This window comes from Acomys russatus, chromosome 2 (genome assembly GCF_903995435.1).
Source record: "Acomys russatus chromosome 2, mAcoRus1.1, whole genome shotgun sequence".
NCBI lineage: Eukaryota > Metazoa > Chordata > Mammalia > Rodentia > Muridae > Acomys > Acomys russatus.
In genome coordinates, this window is record NC_067138.1 from 29,349 (window position 1) to 47,937 (window position 18,589).

At 40.1% G+C, this 18,589-nt stretch overlaps 1 long non-coding RNA gene and 1 pseudogene across 1 annotated transcript; one reads left to right on the forward strand and one right to left on the reverse strand.

The window, feature by feature from the left end:
* The first annotated feature begins 244 nt into the window (after nt 1-244).
* On the forward strand, nt 245-847 carry LOC127206236 (uncharacterized). Its single transcript, XR_007832785.1, has 3 exons — nt 245-322; nt 402-500; nt 716-847. It is a non-coding gene; the product is annotated as an uncharacterized LOC127206236 (long non-coding RNA).
* An 11,063-nt stretch (nt 848-11,910) lies between these two features.
* Nucleotides 11,911-18,038, reverse strand: LOC127205741 (nudC domain-containing protein 2-like; annotated as a pseudogene).
* Between the last annotated feature and the right edge of the window lie 551 nt (nt 18,039-18,589).

Genomic DNA, 18,589 nt, shown 5'->3' on the forward strand with positions numbered 1-18,589 from the left:
TTTATTGAAACAACACAGTGCTACTTGTGGTAAACTACTGTCCACTGAATGGTTTGGACAGAATCATTCAAGACTCTTCCTTAAGAAGTTCTTGTTACTGATAGAAGAGAAATGCCTTTTCTTCAGATAATTTTCCACAAGTGTGTATGAATTTCATTGTAAAAACTGATTTCAATATATTTCTAAAACTACCAACTACACATATTACTGTCTATATAAAATCAATTTTGTTTTTTTTTAAAGGAGGACCAATCTTAATTTTGAAAGAGTAGAAGCCCAACTTAAGGCATGCCACTGCAGGATCATATTTTCTAGGGCAAAGGTAAATATATTATAAGATAAAGTGGAATCACAGCCATGCATTTTTCCCACTGGCATTTACTTCATATTTATCTTTTCAGCCTTCTGTGTTGGCATTGTCTATCATTGCTTTGGAGGTCCAGGCACTGAAGTATGTGGAGTTAACAGAAGGAATAGAATGTATTCAAAAACATTCCAAGGTATGCCAAAGTCATAGCACTGATCTTATTAGCCAGCTACAAAAGACATGGATTCAGTATACACCGAAAGTAAAATAAGATGCCATGTACTGCTTTAAAGCTGAGGTGGTCCTCCCCTAGTTCTCTTTGGATGATGAAGAAACATGATAATGAGAGTACATTTATTACTATGAATACTGGGGGCTTTTAATACATGTTCTCTAATTTATGTACAGATAAATGGCTGAGATTTGACCTTCTGGCAAGAGCTTGTATCCAAGTGTCTAAATGAATATTCATCAAACAAGTGTTCCAAACCCAATGTTCAGAAGTTAAAATGGATTGTGTCTGGATGCACTGCATGGCAACTGAAGCACAGTTATTCCAGAATAGCTCACCTGTGTGGGAAGCTGAAGCTCCTGGCAACCTGCCAGGCAGGATGACTTGCAATTCTGCTCCTGGCTGGTAAACAAGTCCTTATTTGGGTTGTGGGCCGTGCTTTGCTCTAATGTATGCACCCCGCCTTGTTGGGAACCAATTGGAGGTACCGACGTAAGAGCTGCTGATTGGGTGAGGCAGAGGATATAAAAGGGATGCTGGGGTGTTGGGGGAAAAAAAGGAAGGAAAAGAAGAAGCTTGCTGAAAAGGTTCCTGAATAAACTGCCTGGAGAAGAACGTTCGGGTCGTGTCCTTATTTTCCGCTGGTCGGAAGGGTCGCGACACACCTGCCAACAATTCCTGAAACCCTTTCTTAGTTGGTACATCTGACTGTTATTCTCTGACAACAGGAATTGTTCCAGTGTGATAATTTTCTGCTCCAACTGAAGAATTGAAATACTCTCTACAGTATAAACATGGGATTAAAACAGTAAAGGGAAAATGACTTTGTTGACCTGGTTTTAGAATACTGGAAGGCATTCACTACATACACTGCACAACAGTCTTAAGAGAAAGGAGTCATCAAATCACCCCCCTCTCTCTATATATATATATATGTATATACATATACATATATATATATATGTATAATAAAACATTTGTCAAATGATTAGCTTAGGAAAGAGTCCTCCAAACCTGAATTTTAACAGCAATTACTGAAATAGCAGTTTTTAATTACATATCACCTCACTGTAGCTTACTTAAAATTACAGAAGCCCAAGCATAATGACAAAAAAATGTAACCCATTTATGAACAAATTTGAGTCTGCTCATTAATTAAAAACCTGAAGTATGAACTTGGGTGATGGATTTACAAAGTAATATAGGGCAGTGTTCACATTAGGTTTCTGGAAACTCCTGAGCTGTCTTAATTCTAGAGTCAGTATTTTACCTCTATAGTAGTTAGACAAACCAAAGTAATCATATGCATAAAAATGTAAACTTGGTCCCTGATACATACACATTTTTGCCATCTAAATTTCTTTTTTTTTTTTTTTTTTTTTTTTTTTTTGCCATCTAAATTTCTTAATCATAGCAAAAACTTATCTTTTTTATGATTAGAAATAAATGTTTCTGGGAGTGGTGGCACATGTCTTTAATCCCAGTACTAGGGAGACAGAGGCAGGTGGATCTTTGTGAGTTCAAAGGTAGCCTGGTCTACACAGTGAGTTCCAGGACATCCTGAAAGCTACATAATAGATCCTGTCTCAAAAAAAAAAGCAAAAACAACAACAAAAAAAAAACCCACATATTACACATTTAAAAAACAAATAAAATAAACATAAAAGAAAAAATGCAAAAAACATAAATGTTGCTGGGAAGAAGGTTCAGAAGCATGCTTGCCCCAACACTGACAACCTGACTTACATGACTGAAGGAAAGAACAAACTCCCACAAGCTTTTTGGGAAGTTCTTCTCTGACATATGCCCTTGCCTCATACCCCCCTGCAATAAATACATACTTATGCATCTTAAATAGGACCAGTTCACCTTCAGCAGCGCACAGAATTTGGCAGGTTTCTGTTGAGTTTGTATTGTTTGCTTAGGCAGTAGGATTGCAGCAGCAACAACAAAAACTGTTCCTGAAGTCTTTTTGTTACTGTGACCTATGGTACAGGATTTAAGCTAAAAAAAAAAAAAAAAAGAAAAAGCTCATCTTACCACGTTAGCAGAATGGTCTCAGGGTCAGGACCTGGTTCTAGGCTTGGTAAAGCTATGCTTAGATTTGAATTCACATATGAAGCATTCAAATCAAGGCTAAAGACATATATGTGAAATTAAACTCTGAATCTTCCTTTTCACATTGATCTGACTTCCAAGATTGGGTCAATCTATATTTAGGTGATATTGAAAATGGTAAACTACTTAATTTAAATCTCAAATTTTAAATTATGAGGTTTACATCAAAACCAACATTTCACAAACACACTTTGAAAAGTATAAGTATTTAAGCAGTAAATGGTTTATTGGCACCCATAACCAACAGCTAAATTAGAGGTGGGATTTTTTTTAGTGCTATATGAGAATTACATTTAAAATTGTGGCTGTTTTATATAAGGCAGATTTCACAAATTCTGAAAATATATTGTTACCTTTAATATTTCTTCAGAGAATAGGCGGTCTGTATCCATAATAAAAGAAAAATTCTAAAGAATTGCTGCCTCAGTCTAGTCCCATTTGAGGAAATTTGTTTTTACTGTAGTAATAACTGGATGAATTATTACTCTCAAAATTTCTTTATTGCACTAAACTTAGTTTAGGCTTGATAAAACACTCTAGAAATTTTTACCAGACTTTTTATAAACTGCCACTGCTTCTAATGTAAAATTCTGTTTTAAAAGGAAAGGAATATATTTGCAAAACTTCCTCTACTGTGTCTTAAAGGAAATAAAGAGGCACTTCCATATTGTAACACCACTGTGATTGTGTTTAGATTGTTCATGCTGGCCTTGAAAGTAGATCTACACTGTTAAATTGTACGCAGCTCTTCAGTGCCCTGTGCATCCTGAGTCCACCCATAGTGTACCTACCCATTTGACATATAGTTTTCCATTGAGAAGCTGAAAAATAAACCAAAGAATTGGTGTGGTTTATCCTTAGCCTTTGTAAACCATGCTTCAAGGATGTTTCAGTTCTTTCTAAAGGCTGATTTGCTTCAATTTGAAAATAGTGTTGGTTTTGAGTGGACAGAGGTAAACTAACCAACTACCATTATGTTTTGAAGGAATAAACCTTTCAATAAAATTATTGAAATGCAATCCTTCCCTGAGTTTTATCTCTTGTGATTTAGGTATTTTAGCAGTATTATAAAATAAGCTTTCTTTGTATTGTATATTAGTTTTACTAAAATAAGATGCACAGAAGTAGGAACAGAATTATTATTATTATTATTTTTTTTTTTTTTTTTTTTTTTTTGGTTTTTCAAGACAGGGTTTCTCTGTGTAGCCTTGGCCATCCTGGACTCACTTTGTAGACCAGGCTGGCCTCGAACTCACAGCGATCCACCTGCCTCTGCCTCCCGAGTGCTGGGATTAAAGGCGTGAGCCACCATGCCCAGTTTAGAAACAGAATCTTAATAGTGCAGTTCTGAAGCTGGGTATGGTGGCACAGGCCTTTCATTCCAACACTGGGAACCAAACGTGGTCTTCATAGCAAACTGCAGGACAGCCAGGGCTACATGATGAGATCCTAGCTCAGAAAATATAGTGTCACAATCACCTAATTACTTCCTAATTTTTTAAGAAAACACAAGGTAAGTATGTTTGTTAAATGTACACTAAAACACTGCATAATAATGCATTAGTGTAAATCAGGTTTTCCATTTAGACACACCACTACTATGGCTGTTAATCATAATAAAAATTTACTTATGTGCTCTGAGCTTAATTAGAGTTATTCACTTGAACATGGGTGAGAGGTTATTTAGTGGAACATAGGAAGCTTCTCAATGGATGCAACCGCTCAGAGAACACCCTGTGCTAGCATGTCTTATGGCATGCTTGACACAAGCCAGAGTCATTTTAGAAGAGGGAACCCCAATTGAGAAAATGCCTCCACTAGGCTGGCCTGTGGATACATCTCGAGGAACAGGCCAGGAAGCAGCACTCCTCTTTGGCTTCTGCATCTGCCCTGCCTTGAGCTCCTGTCCTGACTCCCTTCTACGATGGACTATGATGTGGAAGTATAAGCACAATAAATCTTTTCCTCCTTCATCTGCTTTTGGTCCTGGGGTTTTCTCTTAGAAATCCTAAGTAAGACACACCCCTTTCCCTAGTCACCACTGTGTCAGTCCCCCGGAGACCCAGGGGGCCTCATTTCCAAGATGAAATGCTAATGGACCCAGTTCCTTAGAGCACTTAAAAAGTTATAAAGCAGGCATTGTGAAGAATGACAATAGCCTCTTGTACATGACTCACATTAGAGACCATAAACTCCCCTTTCTAAGTACATGAACTTTATGATAATAATATTCGGACTTTCCCTCTTTTATAATGACCAAGTCGTTTTTATCAAATGTGCCATCACAAAACAACCAAACAAAATGTGTCATGTTTTACACAATGTTAACTAGGAAGCTTATAGTTTTCCTAATCCAAACGCAGATGATTTTTATATTAATTCAATAAATAGACATAGGAGGGATGGAAACTGCTGAAGGAGGGGAGCCATAACCAAAGGTTATGGGTGAGATAGTCTATCACTACTTAAGTTATATGAAGCAAGTGCACAGCAATGAAAGGAGAAATCTTCAACTATAGTTGGAAAACTAGACAGTGCTACTAGAAACCCACAGAATTACCAGAAAATTAACGATGATAATAGGCTGGAAATGAAGTAGCACTATGTGTTGATTACACTAACTCAGTACCTTGAAAAGCCAAGTACAGTCACTGCATTCATTGACGACGATGCTCTAAGAGCCAACAAAGATTCTACTTTAGAAACTGGGGTGGTCTACAAAGCAAATCTAAGACTCTACAAGACAGCAAAATGTGGGTATCCAGGGCACGTGGGATGGCTCAGAAAAGAAAGACACTTGCTGATAAGCAGGGGATGAGTTTGACCCTCGGAGCTCACATGGGTAGAAAGAGAGGATTGTCTTAATTTGTTCTCTGACATCTACAAGTACTGTGAAACATGTTTTCATGCACATATAAAATAAATGATTTTATAAAGGGGCATAAAGAAGATAATGAACAAGTCTACCTACAGAGTTAGATTTATTAAGTCAGTTCTTTAAAGACAAGAACTGCCAAAATGTATGGAGCTGGAGACACGGCTCAGTGCTTAAGAAGCGCACCTGCTGATCTTGCAGAAGATTTGGCTTCCATCCCTAGCACCCACATGGCAGCTCACAACTGTCTACAATTCTAGTTCCAGGGGATCTAATGCCCTGTTATGGCCCATGTATGCACTACATACTGTGGTACACATTCATGCAGACCAAATAAGAAAAAAAAGTTAAAATATACAATCTGAGTGATTCATGTGACCAAGTTTGGGTAAGTGACTGGGATAAGTCATTTCAAAAATTAAAAAGTATTACAATTTACCACTGTAAAAAGAAACCAAACTGAAGCCATTCTGAATAAAATGTACATTTTGATTAGGAGACAAAGTATAAATTCCCAAGACCCAGGAGCTGACATTCTGCTTGGCAGAAAGAAACATGTACATGGGCAGCTGGCATCCTGATTGGTAGGCTGAGACATGGACATGTATGCTAGGCAAGTTGTCCCACCACAGTTGAATAATTCAACCAATGGGAACAGGGTAAGTGTACCACAAAGACATGTTCCTAAGGAAGGTCCTGTTCCCTAAAGCCTTATTGGTGGGATTGCTTCGCAAAGATGTTTGTGGTTTGAGAGCTTAAAAACTGAAATATTCTGGCTTGGGGTCCCAGTTCAGCTTCCAAGTCTGTTCTGTGGCTCTGATTGATCAGTAGCTGTGGAAAGCCATGCCAAATTCTGCCATGTCAGAAATCCTGTTTAGGCTGCATGCTGTGACCTTCCAGCTGCTAATCTCTGCCAGAGGTGATCTCTGTGTTATAGGCCATCCTTGGACTATTTACCTTTGAAAGAAGTAGGGAAATCCCTACTGAGAAACACCTGGAGGGTTAAGGAAGTTCTTTTTTTTTTATTAATTTATTCTTGTTACATCTCAATGTTTATCCCATCCCTTGTATCCTTCCATTCCTCCCTCTCCCCCCCCCCCATTTTCCCATTATTCCCCTCCCCTATGACTGTTCCTGAGGGGGATTACCTCCCCCTGTATATGATCATAGGGTACCAAGTCTCTTCTTGGCAACCTGCTGTCCTTCCTCTGAGTGCCACCAGGTCTCCCCCTCCAGGGTACATGGTCAAATGTGAGGCATCAGAGTACATGAGAAAGTCATATCACACTCTCCACTCAACTATGGAGAATGTTCTGACCATTGGCTAGATCTGGGAACGGGTTTAAAGTTTACCTCCTGTATTGTCCTTGGCTGGTGCCTTAGTTTGAGCGGGACCCCTGGGCCCAAATCTGCCTATCATAATGTTCTACTTGTAGGTTTCTAGGACCCTCTGGATCCTTTTATTTTGCTATTCTCCCATGCGTCTCTCATTTAGAGTCCCAATAGGATGTCCTCCCCTCTGTCCCAGTTTCCTGGTAAGTGAAGGCTTTCGTGGGACATGCCCCTTGGGCTAGTATGCAGATGTAAGTGAGTATATACCATTTGATTCTTTCCGCTTCTGGGTTAACTCACTCATTATGATCATTTCTAGCTCAATCCATTTATCCACAAATTTCGGGAATTCTTTGATTTTAATAGCTGAGTAGTATTCCATAGTGTATATGTACCACAGTTTTTTCATCCACTCTTCAGAGAGCTATTCAGGCTATTGTGTTCTTCTTGCCTTGGGAGCTATGAAGAGAGGGATCAGAATAGATCCTATTGACCTTACTATATAAAGTCTTAACTCTTCCACATTAAAGAGGAATCTTGATAGAAATTTCCTGACTTGATTTGTTATTTCTCATGTCTCTGTATCCTACTTTCAATCCCCACTCCCTCTTTCAGGTGAACCCTGATTCAATTTTTCCCGTGGGCTGGGCCCCAACAAGTAGAACATATACTTAAATACTTACTAAGATGGACATTCCTTGGAGCAGTCTGCTCCCATGTCTGTGCTGTTGTCCCTGGCTGGTCAGGAAATTACTTAAAAATCATAGAGCTGATAGCTTGAACCCAGATTACTACTTAACAACAGGAAAACCCAGTTTAAAAATGGGCAAAAGATTTGAATAAACTTTTTTTTATCTTTCAGGAAGATACACAAATGTCCAATAAATACAAAAATGCTAACTATAACTTGCCTTCACAGAAATGTAAATCAAAACCACAAAGAGGCCAGTGAGATGACTCAGTGGGTAAAAGAACTTGTCACCAAGACCTGAGAACTACATGGTAAAAACAGAAAACTGACCTCTTTGCACTTGTAGAACATGTATGCCACCAACCCCTCCCACACACAAACATAATGTACACCAAAAATATATACGTATACAAGCATACATAGCCACAAAGATAATAGTTACTATCACTAGAATGACTGGACTCAGAAAGCCAGCTAAGAGCAAGCGTAGGCAGCAATGTGGAGAAACTGGCACACTGAACACTACAGGTAAATATAGAGATGCTTTGGAAAACAGCCTGGCAGTTCTTCAAATGCTTAAATTGAAGACTTTGCGCATAAGTATCTTAGTTAGGGATAATATTACTGTGATGAAACACCGTGGCCAAAAGTAACCTGGAGAGGAATGGTTTGTTTGATGTACATTACTTGAATCACAGTCCAGAGGGAGATTAAGTCAGGAACTCAAACCCTGATGCAGAGGCCACAGACACTGTTGCTTACTGGCTTGCTCAGCCTACATTCATAAAGACCCAGGACCATGACTCCGGGAGTGGTACCACCCACACTGGGCTGGGATTACCCTATCACCAATTAAGAAGAAGCCCTAAAGGCTTGCCTACAGGCAGATTTTATGACATCGTCTTTTCAAATTAAGTTAGCTCCTCTAAACTACTTCTATCTTAAATGGAAATAACACTGGCCAGGACAGTAAGAAAACACTTTAAGCACATAAAAGCCTGGTGGAACACATTTATAGCAGCATTACTCAGCAGAGACAAAGCAAGAAAATACCTAAATATGCAGCTTACAAATAGACTAACAGTATAAGAAGACCATACAACAGAATAATATTCATAAAACAATCATGAGTAAACTTCCCCAAAACCACAAATCCTATGGTGCCATGTATGTGAAATGCCTTTTCTAAGATCTATGCAGTGGAATATCCAAAGATGGCTGAGGCAGAAGGTCATGAAAGCTGAGGAAAACAAGGCTTCTATTTTGGTGTTGAAAATTCACTAAGCCGATGGCTGTGTACTCTGTGCATGGTCAATTATATACAGAATGGGTGAGCCTATGGTATGCAAATTGTCACAACAAACACTTTATGATTTCATTTACATTATATATTCAAAAAGAGACAAAACCATACAGAATAGCTATAAACAGAGACATTGGTTTCCTGAGTTGACTGCTAATAGTGTGACAACAAAGAAAAAATTTCACTATTTCTCAGGTGACGACACTGCTTTAGGGTAAAGTGCTTACACAAATCTATACATGAACTAAAACTCATCAAATTATTCATTAGAAAAACATTAATTTTATCTGTAAGTTTGTTCTAAATATTATTGAAAATAAAAATGTCAGAGAACCAACTAAAGAAAAGTACTCTTCCTCCCAAATATTCATTCCTAAAAGCATTAAGGAAAGTAAGCAAAACAAAACAAAACAAAAAACCCAAAAGCATTGGAACAGACCAGCTCCTGGCATTCAGTGCTGGGCTTGGGCAGTGAAGTCGCCCTAACACAGCCTCACACATGGAAGGCACTCCTACGGAGGTGGCCTACGGCAGGCTGTCAAGTGATGGAGGACTCTGCTGTTTAAGGCTGCAGTCCTGGTCCAGATAGCCTTTCTGACCTTGACTCTGGATAGAGGACTCCCTCTCCTCAGCAGGGCCTCACACTTTCAGTCTAACATCATCTGAAGAGTGTATTCAGGCAGAGAGGCCTATAACCATATCTAGTATATGAACTTTGGCACAGTTCCCTGCTAGCTCTCCCCTCCCTTTGCCTATGGGATTATTAAGTACTGTGTTCCTGTTCATATGATAGAACCATGCTGCCAAATGCCAAAGCAGTACTGGAATCTCTAGCCTTAACCAATTATGTACACATATCCTGTAAACCCATCCACCCACTCCCCAAGGACTATACAGCCTTTGTTCACCCAGAATAAAAAGTTGAGCTATCCCGATGCAGTGGTTCCCAAAGGTCATTCCATTGTACTTCCAGGCCTTGTTCCTGAGGACCCATGGTCAAGGACCCCAGGAAAGAGGAGAGTCACAATCAAGTACATTGAGAGTGGTGGAAACCAGGCGACTGAAGTAAGTTCTAAATAAACCTCATGGGATTAGAACTGTGTGTCTAATGGGAAGTCATAATTTCCAGTATGCACGTACATGTTTAATGTGTGCAAGGTAAAACACACCGAGAGTGTTCACACACCAGCATGGACGGCTAGCTTTTAAAAGCATTTATCCACTAAAGAGAACTGGAGGCTTTAGCAAAATGCTTGATTCTTAGACTGGGACAGGGATAAGTCTGGAGAGTAAGAACTTGCTCAAACAATGACAGAAAAGGGCAGAGAAGCCATCTAGACCGGTTTTAAACTAGCCAAATTATACAATTTTAAGTATAAAAGTAACGGGAATAATAATTTTGTTTTTCTTTTTCAAGGCAGGGTTTCTCTGTGTGGCCCTGGCTGTCATGGAACTCTCTCTGTAGACCAGACTGACCTCGAACTCAGAGATCCCCTTGACTCTGCCTCCCAAGTGCTGGGACTAAAGGCATGTGTGACCTACATCCAGCTGAGAATAATAATTTTAACCCACTGAATAAAACAGTAAATTAGTTTAAAGTTTGGTTAAAATAAGAGCTGCTTAAAACCTACTTTCCCACAAAACACCCAAAACTAGGTATTACAGTAATGTGAAGAAATCCAGCAGATACTACTCTACTAACATAGGAATCACCAGGATGACATTCGCACGACACAGGAACTCTGCAGACAATATACCTCACTCTGAACAAGCAAGAGACAAAAGTCCCATAGTTTTCAAAAGTGCAAAACCTAAGCCAGGCACAGATGCACACCTGTTACCATAGGGACTGAGAGCTGAGGCCAGACTACATGGTAAGACCCTCTCTCTCTCTCTCTCTCTCTCTCTCTCTCTCTCTCTCTCTCTCTCTCTCTCTCTCTCTCTCTCTCTCTCACTTTAATGCTCGCATTGTTGAGAACAGCTTTTTTTGACACAGGAATTCTCTGTGACATCATTCCTAGATGTCTTAGAACTAGCTCTGTACACCAGGCTAACCTCAAACTCAGAGATCCACATGCCTCTGCCTCTGAAGAGCTGGGATTAAAGGCATGTGCCACCACATCCCTGCTGAGAACATACTTTTCTGAAGGAAAAAAAAGTAAAATATTAAGGTGACAACACCATTTCAATTTATTTAAAAAACTGTAAGATTTTTAATCTGTTAATATTTCACTTGTAAGCTTTCTATACATTTCAGATATGTTTTAAAGCATTAAAAGATACAAAAAGGATGAAGAAAAATTTTTCTAGACAATCCTGTCTGAATCATTAAAATTAAATATAGCGACTGGCTTACAACCAGGGGCCTAAATTTGTTTTCTGACACCAACAGGTTATTAAGATTTTTGTTCTTAGGGTTTTACCATTTTTCAGTTTCTTGACCTAATCACTTAGGCAGCACCACATAGTTAGAATATTTCACTAATTAACACTATCCAAAGTACTTCTTTGTACTTTGTTTCCTTTCTTAAAATGCTTCCAGTAATGTAAGTAGTGTACTTTCCCTGTATGGACTAGCATACTCAGGCAAAGAGATACAAATTTCTTTTTTCTTTTTTTTTTTTTTTTTTTTTTTTTTTTTGGTTTTTCAAGACTCGGTTTCTCTGTGTAGCCTTAGCTATCCTCGACTCACTTTGTAGACCAGGCTGGCCTTGGACTCACAGCGATCCACCAGCCTCTGCCTCCGAAGTGCTGGGATTAAAGGCATGTGCCACCACCGCCCAGCCCAAAATTCTTACTCAGAAGTTTACTGAACACTATTTCTGCATCACATCAAAAAAAATTTAATTTTTCCATGAAGGCACCCTTCATTTCACATGATTTGTACTCCAATGTTTTTGTAGTAAAAATATAATTAAATATGAAATTAGTAAAAGGTAGCATATAAACTTAATGCAGAGCAACAAGCATGCCCATCTTCCACAGGACATCTGCACATCTCCTATGGCAACCATGTCTGAATGTAATCTTTACAATCACACTGAAGCACATCTCACAGTCTGTTAACTGTGACATCCATAATTTCAACCCTCAGATCTGCTGCATTAAGTTGCCAGCAGCTGCTGGGATCCTCAAGCAGAGCACCCTTTGTGTAGTTCCCTGAGATTTCTGCTCCACTAAAGTCAAAACCAGGATTCTGAATGACATAAAATAATAAAACTTACAAGGAGACCAAGTTGAATTCACCACTGAACAAAAAAGAAACAAATAAGTCAAAAAATAAGAAAAGATATCAAACTTCACAGTATCACCTAAAGAAAAAATAAAATTAAGACATCTTGCAGCTTTCAGATCTGTAAATATTTAGAATAGTGACACATACGTGACAATGCTAGTCTGTATAGTGAAATGTATATTTCAATTTTACTATGTATAAATGGATTTTAAAACCTTTTTTTTCTGATTGGCATACTATGGACATACATTGGGCCTCCTACAAACTAAGCAAGCGCTCTATGCTGAATCATACTTTTTTTAAATTTAAAATAAATTTTTTCTTCTTCTGAGACATGATGTGGCTATGTCACCGGGCTGCCCTTGAACTTGCAGTTCTCTTACCTCATCCTCCCAAGTGGCTGTAATTAAAGGTGAGTATCACCAAGCACAGCTAATACAGCAATTTTTTTCGGACTTTACTATACGCCATGCAGAGTTCTAAGAGATATATAGTATTTTAGCATATGGATACATATTATATATTATAAAGTACTAATTCAAGTTTTGTGCTTTTCAGGGCAAATTTCCATTGTTTAATGGGCATATTTTGAGCTCCTACTATTTGGAAAATACCATTTAAACACACGTGAATTTCAAAAGTAACAAATTAAAAGACCACTGCTATAGAGAACCTTACACTGTAGTAGGAAAATACAAATCACAAACCATTAAGTGTCAGTCACAGAGCTTAGTAAGTTTGACTAATACAGAGTCAAGAAGTAAACATTAGACTTTGCAGACATGACCTCTGTCATAATTACTCAAATACAAGAAACTGCTCTATGTAAGACAAAACTTTACCTGCAGAGACATGCAGCAGGCTGAATTTCCCTGAGCCTCAGTTTGCCAACCTCTGACTTAGTGTGTTAAGGCTTGTAAGTGCTATAAAAAAGATAAATAAAAATAGGACAGAAAATTATAGACTTTAATGGGATAGTCAAAATATGATTTACTGAGCAATGAGCAGAAAGCTACCACTCCAGTCAGTCAGCATCAGTAGAGAGCCAGGCATGTTGGCACACACCTTTACACCTATAATCCCTGTATTTGGGAGGCAGATCTCTGTCAGTTCAAGCCCAACCTGATCTATATATCAAGTTCCAGCCCAGCCAGAGCTTTACAGTCACAAACAAACAGAAGGAGAGAAACAAAACAAGGTAGGAGAGGTAGGTAAGAAAGTAACTATCTCCAGGCATTGGTGGTGCACACCTTTAATCCAGCACTTGGGAGGCAAAGGCAGGCAGATCACTGTGAGTTCAAGACCAGCCTGGTCTACAGTGTGAGTCCAGGACAGGACAGTCAAGTCTACATAGAGAAACCCTGTCTCGTAAAAACCGAGAGAGAGAGAGAGAGAGAGAGAAAGAGAGAGAGAGAAACTACCCATTATATATAGAGATAAAAAGGGAACAAAGATAGAGGGAATGCAAACCATTGACTGGCTTAATTAACTTAAGATCCACCCCATGGGAGACAGCCAACTCCTGAAACTATTCTCTGTTATGCTTGCAGACAGGAGCCTACTATAACTGCCTTCTGAGAGACTTCATCTAGCAGTGGAGTGACAGATGCAGAGACCCACAGCCAAACAATAGGCTGAGCTCTGGGATTCTTGTGGAAGAGTGGGAGGAAGAACACCAAAAGAAGATCTGTAAAGTAAACTAAAGTGGGCCCATGACGGCTCACAGAGACTGAACCAAAGCATACATGGACTGGGCCTAGTCCCGTACACATATGTAGCAGATGTGCAGTTTGGTCATCACGTAGGTCCCCTAACAATGGGACTAAGGGCTTGTCAGTAACCAAGTTGCCTACCTTTTTTATCTTTTCCCCTAGGTTGGGTGCCTTGCCAGGCCTCAGTGGGAGAGGATGCACTTAGCCCTGGTGAGACTTGGTATGTCAGGGTGGGTTGGTATACATGGGAGAGACCTCTCCTTCCCTGATAAAAAAGAGGGGGGAAGGACAGGACTAAGGGGAGAAAAAAGACAGCACTAAGATCAAGCTATAAAGTGATTAAATAAATAAATGGGGAAAAGTTAAGGCATATATTTTTTTTTTAATTTCATTGTATATCACACAAAAAAAAAGAACTTGGGGAATTCTGAGAAGAAAAATGGACTACTCTGACTTATACTATAAATGACTTCTTTAATTGCTACTTTGAGATGACTGCTTGGGCAAGAGTCAGGAGGCTAGTTAGAAACTCACTGAAGGGCTGGAGCTATGACTCAGCTGTTAAAGGCTAGGCTCACAATCAAAAAATATAAAAGGAACTCACTGAAGTAATCCAGACGAGAACACTATAGGCTGGGCAGTGTGAAGTGGAAGCCAATGCTAACAAGACTTCCTAAGAGGTGCCCGGTGGGTGTAAAGCCAGCATGTAGGACTAACGTTGCCATCAGGTATCTTCTCCAAGGGCTCTCCTTACTTCATTTTCTGAGGAAGAGTTTCTCAGTAACCCAGAAGCTTCCAAATTCTAGGTGGTCTAGACAGCCAGCTTACCCAAGGGACCCTTTTCCTCTGCTTCAGGAGTGCTGGGATCAAAGGCAGCCACCTCACTGACCAGCTTTGCATGGCAGGTGCCACATCCACTGGCCCGTCTCTGACCACCCCACCCATAATTCTTAATCAGGAACAACTAGTTTCCATTAACTAATATGAAAATTAGAAAAAGAAATATTGGCTGTGGCATTAGCTGTTCATATTGAACATTTAAAGTCTTACAGACAGATAAATGGATCTGTTCAGTAAGTAACTAGAAATGCATGCTGAAATTTTACAAGGAACCGTCCAGGTTACAGACATGGAAGTGAGCATGAAACAGGTGGAAATTATCCACTAAGGTTCTCAAAGTCCAGTGGTTAGTTCCTTCCTCTACCAAATATCCATCTTGGAATGTTTATGCACTTTCAGAGGTGAAGGTATAGGTTTGTTTGAAATAGAGGAAAACAAGAATAAGACAATATCAAAGGGAAATAGCTAAATAAAAATTCTACATGCAAATAAGAGACATTCAAAATCAATCAGACAAAATGGCGGAGGCATGGGGCTGGGAATCAAATGAAGGGACCTTGCCTCTTTTGGTTTTACTAGACATGGTTTCTCTGTGTAGCCCTGGCTGTCCGTTGTAGACCAGGCTAACCTCAGACTCAGAGATCTGCACACCTCTGTCTCTCAAGTGCTGAGATTAAAGGTGTGATGTGCCATTCAGTAATCTTAAATCTCACAGCAACGCATTCATTTATGAAATTTAAGGCCCATACAATAGACTATTTTCTAGCCATTAACCCAAAAGGTTTATCCAACTGCGTATCCCACCTCACAAATACAGGCACTTGGATCATGTGACTGCACACACTCACACACATCTGAATTACTTCTTTCTGGAATCGCTCTAAAGTAAGTTTTCTCTGCATTTGGTCTTGCACCCAGGGATCGGCTGCATACTCAGACTCCAGAAAGAAAGTCCAACAGTTTGTGGCATCTCTCTTGGTCTTTGTCAGGACAATGCACACCATTTTTCTATCTTCTAAAATAAAAGAAACAAATGACAGAGAAATTAGTTCCTTGTTAAACCTTGTATTTTCCAAAGACTGTTAGGTAAGTGGGATATACAGTTGTTCCCAACACTTTTCTCCATCGCTCACAGCTACAAAGAGAAGAAAATAATACAAAGGAAAAAACAATACCATGATCCAACTTTTGTTTTGTTTTGGTTTCCTTTTTCAAAACAGGGTTTCTCTGTGTACCCTTGGCTGTCTGTCCTGGACTCACTTTGTAGACCATGCAGGCCTCAAACACACAGAGATCCAGCAGCCTCTGCCTCCTGCTGGTGCTCAGATTAAAGGCATGCACTGCCACGCCATGCTCCTCGATCCAATTTTTAAGTTTATGAATTATAACAGACTATTCTTACCCAAAGTCCATGTTCCTTCATCAGCGATTGTAGAATCAAACAATTTTCCCTGGAAAATAAATACAAGGTCCTAAAATTACAACATTAAGTTTTATAAATTCTTATCATTAAGATTTGGCTTGGTGATGGGATAAAAAATGAGTTGTAATCTGAATAAATTAACTAAATAATAAAAAAAGAGGGAAAAAAAGATTTGGCTTGGGCAGGGCATGGTGGCACAGGCCTATAATCCCAGCACTTGGGAGGCAGAGGCAGGAGGATCTCTATGAGTTCAAGGCAGCCTGGTCTACAAAGTGAGTCCATGACTGCCAGGACTATAAGATAAACTCTGTCTGGGGAAAAAAAAACGGAAAAAAAAAAACCAAAAAAATTCAAAGAACCACAAGACCCTCTAAACAAAACAGATACTACTCTACTCCTTACTGATAAAGAAAATGTGAAATTTATGTATAAGATTCTTTACCAACTAAAGTGAACAAGGCGCCAGGCAAGGAGGTGTATGCCTGTAATCCCAGCACTTGGAGGGGATCTCCTATAGAGCAAGTCATAGAACTTGCTCTATAGACCAGGCTGGCCTCAAACTCACAGAGATCCACCTGTCTCTGCCTCCTAAGTTCTGTTAGTAAAGGCAGTGAACAACCACCACCTGGTGACTATTTGTTTTTCTTGAAGCAGAATCCATGTCAGCAGTTCTCAACCTATGGGTCACATATCAGATACCCTGCATATCAGATATTTACATTACAGTTGTGTAACAGCAAAATCATTTATGAAGTAGCGAAGAAAATAAGTTTTATGGTCGGGGGTCATCACAACATAAACTATTATAGTGTGGCAGCATGAGGAAGATTGAGAATCATACTGGTCTTTGTAGTCCTGGAGCCAGCTAAGTAGATCTGGTTGGCTGGCCTCAAGTTGGAGGAGATCGACCTGCCTCTGGTTCCCAAATGCTGCGATCAAAGAAAGGTGTGAGGCACAATGCCTGCCTTAAAAATGCTACCTTTTAAAATCAATGTTATTAAAGCCAGTTCAATCTCTTTTGAGGAGCTGGCTCTAGACAATGCCAATTTCTTATGGAGAACTACATATTTCAGATTTGATGTCAAATTAGATGTGACTAATTATTCATCTCCTCCTGGCCAAAATTGCAAACAGGGCACCCTGTCTCCCTTCCCCACTATACTACATGGCTAGCAAACAGGCTACGCCTCTGTTCTAGGGGTGGAATATACTGATTATTATGTGAATGTTAATAAATTAATTCTTATCTAAAACAAAACACAAACAAAAAACCCAGGTATGGCCAGATTTTGTGAAATCAAATAAAAGGGATACTTTTCATTATCTTGATGACCATCATGAATATGCAAGAAACTTGTAATTTAGAAAGCTAATCTGTCATCTTTGAATCTTCATCCCATCACCCTATCCTTGTTTGTAATTTCCTCCATTTGCCTACACATCATGAATACAGTTTAGAAACCTTTTGCCTAGTATTCAGGACTCTTTGACCTAGTTAGCCTTCTGTTAGCATAGGAACCCCAGAGGAATGAGAAGAACCCCAAGTGTATTTTAGAAATAAAGGGGGGGGAACAAGATCTACATTTCTGCTCCCGCAAGATCTGCTGTGGGGGTAGGTGCTACCTTGAGACCCCTCGCTCCCATCAATTTACCGCTTTCTTTCTGCCTGCCAGGAACTAACCTTGCCTCTCAGCAGTTATCCCTCTGAAACTGTGCAATTTTAGGACTCAGGATGCAGGGAGGCCAGAAGAAGGAATTCGGGACATGCCCTGGCTTGCTACCTTGAGGATTTCCCGGCCACCCATGGACAGAGCCACGTGCCGGCTCTGCAGGCCGCACTGGATGTCTTGTGTGCGAGTGCCTGGGGGCACCTAGACTTCAATGAACACCTTTTCCAGTGTCTGGTGCCACTGTCCAAACGGCGTCCCACACGGAACCACCCCACTACGCCCCCCAAACGGGGCAGACATTCTCCTCCTCGAGATGCCACCGAGGGACACCGCTCCAAGAGCGAACAGCACAGGTGGAGTGCGACTCAAGAGTTTGCCCTCGGCGTCTTGGGGTCACCGCACATGCGCAAGAGTCCAAACTGGTGTGTGTCCCGGTGGGCAAATTTTTCCCTTTCAGAGCCCATTCAAGACGCTCGCGAGACTTAGTGTGAAAGAACCAAAGCCCAGAGGTGTTGATGACGCTGGAACAAAGGAGTGAGGAGCCCGTGACCTTTGTACCAGTATGACGCCAAAATGACTCTCCTACTGTGAAGTGCGCTTGCGCGAAATGTGCTGCCCCATAAAAATGATAACACCTGACGTGATTGGATGGAGCTGCGGCGAAAAGAATCAGTCCCTTATTGGCTACAAGCTTAAACTCACAGCCCTCTGGGTTGAGCACTGCAGAAATCTAGCGTTCAAGTGCCATTGGTCAGCTAGGTTTTCTGATTGGCTGGCTTGGGGAGTTGAGGTAAATTTGAATTCAGGCGAGCAGACAGTTGCCAAGGCATTTGGTCGCTTTCACGTCTGGA